The sequence below is a fragment of the Eumetopias jubatus genome, unplaced genomic scaffold (genome assembly GCF_037043125.1).
Source record: "Eumetopias jubatus isolate StellerSeaLion01/CBP00866 unplaced genomic scaffold, mEumJub1_p1.0 scaffold_12, whole genome shotgun sequence".
Taxonomy (NCBI): Eukaryota; Metazoa; Chordata; class Mammalia; order Carnivora; family Otariidae; genus Eumetopias; species Eumetopias jubatus.
The window spans coordinates 61,940,794-61,948,528 of NW_028274818.1; the positions used below are offsets into that span (position 1 = coordinate 61,940,794).

A 7,735-nucleotide genomic window follows, 5' to 3' on the forward strand; every position below is an offset into this window, starting at 1 on the left:
AGAGTTGGTAAATTGAAATATCTGTAGGATTCTATGGATTCTCTCCTCTTTCAAAATGGGAAAAGGGCTTTCAGTTCTATTCCTCATTATCTCATACAACAAATGATACTCTACAATTGGTGCACAATGACTGACATTTACTTTAGCTATTGAGAATCACGTCATTATTAGTAGTGGGCATATCAAATACTACGTTATTGTCATTAAGTGAAAATTCTACAATTACCTAGCAAACAGAGCATGTTTTTGTAAAGATAAAAATGCATCTCAATTTATTTTAAAATTTCAGAACCCATCGTTCAGGGAAAGATGTTAAACTTGAAATCACATTTAATGGCATGAACATAGGGTTATAACCTCTTAATGAGTAGTGGCAGTCATAGGACAATTGAAATACGAATACCACATAGACTGCAAATTATTTTTCTCTTAGATCCCTTAGAGGCAGAGAATTCTTTGAAGGTAGGGTACCACATAGTGACGGGAGGTGACCGCAGCAACTGTTCATAGGAAGATGTTGCCAGAAATGAGCAGCAGAATTTCAGAATGACATTACAATTAAAACAGAAAAGTGCATGCAATTGTGTCTTACAAGCACACTCTAATTTCTTTTCAAAATAACCATGAGATTTGCCAGAGTCCTCGGGCATGGGCAGTATGTATTTGCTTGCATGGAGGGCTAGTTTCCTGGAACATAAAATTTCACATTTTTATAAGTATAACCGGAGACATAGATTCAGTCTCCCCAATGAGCCATAGGAACAAGAAACAGTAGAAGGAAAGCTCATACTACAGGCAATTTGGCTCATGCTGTACATCTAATCTAAGCATAATTCCTATCTTTTCTTTTTTTTGGGGGGGAGTGTCATTTATTGGTCTTTTACATGAAAACAAAATGAAGTGGGGAGAACAGGAAAGGAGCAGCCAGCTGCTTCGATTTCTCGAGCCGGAATGGGGCCGCTGGCTTCACAACAGGAATCCAGGTCCCCACAGCAACAGGGCGGGTGCCGCTGGACTGGGAGTGGCTTAGTGAAGCATCCTTTCTACTAAGTCTTACCCCCAAGCTAAGCGGACATAAGCTTGCAGTGGAGAGTGACACTGGAATACGTGGGCACAGAGAGGAGGTGACATGCAGCAAGGCGACAGCAGGGCAAGCAGCGTGGGCCAGGCAAGGCAGGGGGGCGGGATCAGTTCACGAAGAGCGAGCGGGTGAACTCCACGTAGTCGAAGGCGGTGGGGAGTTCACGGCCCTTGCCGTCCACGTAGGGCTTCATGTGGGAGACGCAGTAGTCAGCTTGTTCCCGAGTCAGGTTCTGGTACAGCTCCTCCTTGGTCATGTAGGGCTTTCCCTCGGAGCTCAGGGCCCGGAAGGCGCTCTCGATCTCCTCGCTGGATTTAACATTCTCCGTTTCACGGCTGATCATGAAGGCCATGTATTCTTGCAGGGAGACGTGGCCGTCCCTGTTTGGATCCACGGTGTCTAGGATTGCCTCGAAGTCGGGGTCGCGCTCCCCGTCCTCCACCATGGGCAGGTCATAACCCAGGGAGCGCAGGCAGGACTTGAACTTCTGGTGGTTCAGCCGGCCCGACTTGTCCTTGTCGAAGTGTTTAAACATCATGCTGAATTCTTTGAGGGCCTCCTCAGTCACTCCGGTTGTGTTCCTGGCCTGGATCTGCTGCTCCAGGTTGTGTTGCATGTGCATGCCCAGCTGGTCGAGCTGGTCCCACTGCTGGGCCAGGCCCACAGTGCTGTGCTCTGTGTACTTGTTGTCCAGGATCAGGGCCTCCTCCATGGCCGCCCCCAGGTCCTCAGTCTTCTTGAGCTGACTTCTCATGGCTCGAATCTCCTGGTGCTTGCGTTTGGTAGCTTCGAGCTGGGATTTCAAGGTCCCAGATTCTTCCACCATGCAGGACCCATCGAGGAGATACGTTCTGGTCTCCTGGATCCATTGGTGGAATGCGTTGGCGTGCTGGGCGAACTCCTGGCGCAGCTTGTCGTTCTCCTCCTGCCGGCGCTGCTCCTTCTGCAGCTCCAGCTCCCGCTCCTTGATGATCTTCTGCAGGTTCCTCCACGTCTCCTCCAGGGCCTCCATGGTGAACCAGGTGTAGGGGTTGGAGGCCACCCGGAAGTTCTTGATCTGGTGGTCCAGCTCGGGCAGCTGGCTGAAGTCGGCCTGGGCAGAGCTGAGGGACGAGTGGAAGGCGTCGTGGGCCTCGCGCAAAGCTCTGATCTCCTCCAGGGAGTTGCAACGTACGGGATCGGTCAGATCCTCTTCGGCGTTTTCAAACCAGCTGTTGAAGGCAGAGGCCTTTTTGGCGAACGTCAGGAAGAGGTTAAGAGGTTAAGAGATTAGATTACATGTAATCTAAGCATAATTCCTATCTTTTCTTAATGGAATTTGATTTTGTTACACAAAATCCAGAAAAGCATAAAGTGAAGTTATAATGTTTACATTCCAGATTTTTCTATACATATATTTGTGATTTTTAAATAACCTTTATTATACCAAGCAAAGAGTTCTGAGGCTTCTTTTTCATTCAAAATCATGTGGGCACCCTTCCATGTCAGTAAATATTTTTAAGCATAATTTAGTGCCTGAAAAGCAATAATATAGTTTGCTAGACCCAGCCATGTGCTAAGCATGTTAAATTCTTTTTAAATTGTATCATCATAATAACCGTAAGAAGTCGGTATTATTATCCTCACTAGATAGCTGAAGAAATCAAAGTCTAGCTTAAGTAATATATCCAAGTCCACATATCTAGATAGTGAGAGAAACAGAATAGATACCTGGGCACTCAGACTCCAAGAATTTATGCCCTAATTCGTATCACTCAGCTTTGCCTTTGTGTGCCCGATCCATCATATATTTAACCTTTTCCTGTTGTTAGGCCTCTAAATGTATCTCTTTTCTTTCTTCTATTCTTCTCCCCCACCTTCTTTCTGCAATAAACAGCTCTTTGATGAGCATTTCTGCTTCAGAATCTTGGCACGTGATCTCAAAGATGAAGTGGCTGTGAGTAGCAACTGCTCCCCAGATAACCGGGATTTGCTGTCCCCCCAATCCTGACCCTTTGTGGGCCAGCATTTCATGTGACAAGTTCTGGTCAATGGGTCACGAGCAGACGTGATCTATGTCTCTGAGTGGACAAAGCATGTTCTTCACGAGCTGTCTTCCCTGCTGGTGAAGCTGGCGTGCTGCATGGAGCCCCCAACAGCCTGGGTTCCCGAGTGACTGCACAGCTCAGCACACCTGGTTCCCATTGATCTGTTTTGAACCCGAAGCTCCAAGAACAAAACAAAAACATCTTTATATTGTCACTGAGCTATTAGTTTTAAAATAATACTCCATACAGTGGGAAAAAATTATATCCATTTACCTTCCAACTCAGTAATGCAATTTCTAGGATTCTTCCCCAGTGGCAAAAGAAGAAAATAAAAGAAATAATGTATGCACAAGGCTATTAATTGTAGAGAAAATGACTTCTGAATATTTTTGAACAAATACACATGAAGAGCATTACTTCATCTTGTGCTTTTGGGGCGTTGCTCTGTTCTCTGTTGAAAAATGAAGATATTACCTACTGACTTTGGAGTGATTTCCTGTGATATTTGTGTTTATTTGCTTGTTCCTGCACCTTCGCACATACATGCTCACATCTCCCTGATTCGGAGGGAGGTCAAAGCCGTTCCCTATGTTCACACACTGATGTTCAGATGACATCAAGGCTAGATGCATAAGAAGTATCCTGAGATATCTGTGGGGAACGCAGGCTGTATCATTAGGAACCCGGGGGTGCACGATGGTTTGAAGATAAAACGTGTCAGAGAAGCATTTGTCCAAAGTGCTTTCATGTGAAGGCTCAGTCAGCTGCAGGCAAAGGGGAGTGTGGGGCAAGTTAAAAGGCTTACCTGAGGAGTTAAAATGCTTACGAGGATGAGAGAGAGTGGAGGACTGTGGGTCTGGGTTGTTAACACAGAGTAAGATCCTTTTAGGTTTTCCATACACAGCGCGTAGTATTTTAATTTCCTCAAGGGATTTAGTTTCATTTGTATTTGAGAGAGTGCAATTTTGCAAGATTTCTTTCCTTTTCCCCCTTTGGGTAAATATTCAGGGCTGCTACCTTCCCCCTGAACCTCCTAAAAGATAAAGTGCTTTTCATGTTTTCTCTCAAGGTCTCACTCAATGAAGTCTCCGCAGAAATGGAAATCTATAATGACACCCACTTCCTAACAGTGTGTGTGTCTCTGAGCATTTTTCAGTGAACTGCTTTCAGGAGCCGGTCCCACATCAGCGCCCACGCCTCAGCCTCGTACCCCATTCAGAAGGCAACCTGTGGCTGCTGCACAGAATTGGAACGTGGCAGGTATGATGAGAATGCCTAATGGACCCAGAGCAGCCAGATGCGGTGGAAGGAGGATCGACAAATCGAAGCATTGCCCGGTTGTGGCAGTGCGGGGGGGCAGGTTGTGAGCAGGGAGTCCCTGCCCCACACAGGTAGTGGGGCTGGAGCACGACCCAAAGCATGGCGAGCTCTCTGCGGCTGAGCCCAGGCCAGGACACTGCTCGGTGCCCCAGCTGTTTATTGCTCCTCTCGTCATGGGTCAAGCTGGCAGCCCAACTGGTAAGCACAGGGCAAACATCAAGACGCAGAACATAAACAGGAAGGATGCTAGCACACATTTGTAATAAACATGCACGACACTAGTCAGTGCTAGCCATGGAAAGTGCGTCCAGATGTCAATGGACCAAAGAGGGAAATGGGTATAGGAGGGGCAATCAGCAGAGACTTGTGGCAAGAGAGACAAGGAAAGAGAAGCTTAACTGGTGGACCCTTGAATGGCGTGGGGGCCGGTGCTCTCCCAGCGGGGATAGAAAGGGTGTCAGGCAAGGCTGTGTCTCTCTGGCCCTGCCATGTTTCTGGCCAATCTCATGATGTGCATATAGGGGAGGAAGCCACCAGGCTAGTGCTGGGTGACCCAGAGGTCCTGGGCCATTCCCAGGTTTGAAGCCCAACCTATGGGAATGTCATCCACAGTGATGGGGAAATGAAAAAGGAAGAGTTTGTAATGAGCATCATTTGGACCTATTGCTTTCACCTTGCCAGGGAACATTCCACTAGAGACGATTGTGAAGTGTGTAGGAAAAAGTCAATGGTGAGAGATCTGAGCTGGAGCAACCCCAGAGAGCTCCTTAGGAGAAAGATCTGCAGCCACAGGATGGTTCTTGATCCCAGAGAAGAAACAGTTTTTCCAAAGGAAGAAAACCAGTGAAGGAAGGAAGTACAGCAGGGAGAGATGATCGGGACTGGAGAGGGCCCCAGTGTTCATAGGTGCAGACAGGGCTGTGTTGGGGCAGATGAGCTTGTTGTCAGCAGAGATGGACAATCTGGAGGCAAATCTGCTATTTCCCACCAAGCCTCTGTTTCCTCATTGGTCCGATGGATAATGATAATAATAATGATAATAATAATAATAAGTACTTCATAGAGTTTGGGGAAAGAAGCTAGGATGATAAACGAAAAACACCACAGTGCCTGGAATATAGTGAGCCCTCAATAAATAGCTATTTATTTATTAGAACAAAAAAATAGAAATAAAAATAGTAGTCAATGGTATTCTTTTAAAACATAGAGGGGAGATTAGATGTGAAAAGGAGAATTCTGGGTAAGGCTAAATGCAGGGTTGAAGATATAGGAATAAATTAACAGGTTTTGGAAGGAGCCAAGGAACTTTCATATATACATTCTGTCTCTCATATATACATTCTATGGTTCATCAGATATATGTGTCTTAAAACCCCTTGAAAACATTCTGTCTTGTATCAAAAGGAGAAATATTTTTCTATCCTTTTTTCTATATCCAATCTTCCAACCAAGCTTAATGGGAGAGGCTGATTTTCTCCAGTTGACTGCACACTGCACACTTCGCATTCCCAATGACTTCAAGACTACTTTATGATTGAGAAGAGGAGTCTTGGGATAGATATATTGCAGTATTCCCAGGAAAATGTTTTTCTGCGCACGTGGGTAGATCCCGGGCCCTATTCTGTTCTTGACTCTGTCCTAGAATCATATTCTTTACCCACACAGTGCCACTGGAATGTGCCCCCGAACACTTTGGCACAGATAATGCCCCTTTCTTGCTTTGAGTGGGCTACTCGCTACTCTGATTCGTGGTTACCTGGAGTTTCTGTCACCTACTGGAAGAAAATGTTGGAGCTAACATAAAAAGAAGTAAGTTTGAATGCTGGACCTACAGTTTATGAGCTTGGTTAAGTTAATTAAACAAGGAGGTCATTAAATGAGGTGGACTTAGGGGCACCTGGGTGACTCAGTTGGTTAAGTGGCTGCCTTCAGCTCAGGTCATCCGGGAGTCCCAGGATCAAGCCTTGCATTGGGCTTCCCCTTCAGTGAGGAGTCTGCTTCTCCCTCTGCCCCTCCCCACCCCACTCATGTACTCTTTCTCTCATTCTCTCTCAAATAAATAGATAAAATCTTAAAACAAAATGAGGTGGGTTTAATGCCTTAGTAGGCTATGTAAACAAACCAAAGCCTGTCTGTAATACCTCAAGGATTTTGGTTTTTTTTTTTAAGATTTTATTTATTTGACAGAGAGACAGTGAGAGAGGGAACACAAGCAGGGGGGAGCGGGAGAGGGAGAAGCAGGCTTCCCGCTGAGCAGGGAGCCCGATGCGGGGCTCGATCCCAGGACCCTGGGATCATGACCCGAGCCGAAGGCAGATGCTTAATGACTGAGCCACCTAGGCGCCCCCTAATTCAGAATTTAAAGGGCGGAAAGTTCTAAGCCTCCAATTGTGGCTTGGTCTTTCTGATGACCAGCCACCCATCCTGAGGCTCTCCTGAGGACCCCACCGAGAGTCATCTCATTAGCTACCAAGGCACTCACCCCTCAGGAGATCTAACAGTTTTAGGAGCTCTGTGCCAGACACCAAGGACATAAAATCAAATATGTATTTTGTATTACTTCACACCACCAAACCTACAGCTTCTTTTTCCCAGAAACAGAGACTTCTTGGCTAGGCTATTCAATTCAGTCTTTTCTTTTAGACATCATTGTCTGAACAAACCTCAAATATATATTTTTATTATATCACACAAGGTTATAGACTTCTACCAACATATTGCTCAGAGGGGCATCATGTTACGTTTACTCCAAGAAGCTTGTCTCCCAGCCTCTTCAGTTCCATAGACTTGGTCCTAATCAAAGAGACTGGCTTCCACCTATCATGTTCACAAAGTCTGACATGTACAAACTAGACCAACCACATATTTGCTTTACAGAAGAAAGGTTTCTTTTTCTGCCATTTGAATGCATGTGTCTTCTATCCTGATACTATCTCATAATGTCAGAATACATGGAAAGCCAAAACAGCAACCCAAAGATTACTTTGTGAGGATGAAATTGAAGCCAAAGAAATGGATAGCCTTATGGGATATTCTGCCTAGTTCTGGTGAGAACTGGAGAATCACCTCTGCTCTGGTACTTTTCCCCAGTGACTGGAAAATGCATGTATCCAGAATTTATTGTCTCTCTTCCTTGATGGTACTAAAAAACACTGCTAGATCAGGCTTTTGTACTTTTTTCTATGCTGACCAGCCACCCCTCCTGTTCATACACTCTTTCTCCAAACAGGGTAATTCATAATTGGTGTTTCTTACTAAGACATTACAGTCTTATTTCTACTACTGTTTCCCTGTGATTTCACCCTAC

At 45.5% G+C, this 7,735-nt stretch overlaps 1 pseudogene; it reads right to left on the minus strand.

Moving 5' to 3' along the window:
- Positions 1-1,105: 1,105 nt before the first annotated feature.
- Positions 1,106-2,336, minus strand: LOC114215631 (spectrin alpha chain, non-erythrocytic 1 pseudogene; annotated as a pseudogene).
- Between the last annotated feature and the right edge of the window lie 5,399 nt (positions 2,337-7,735).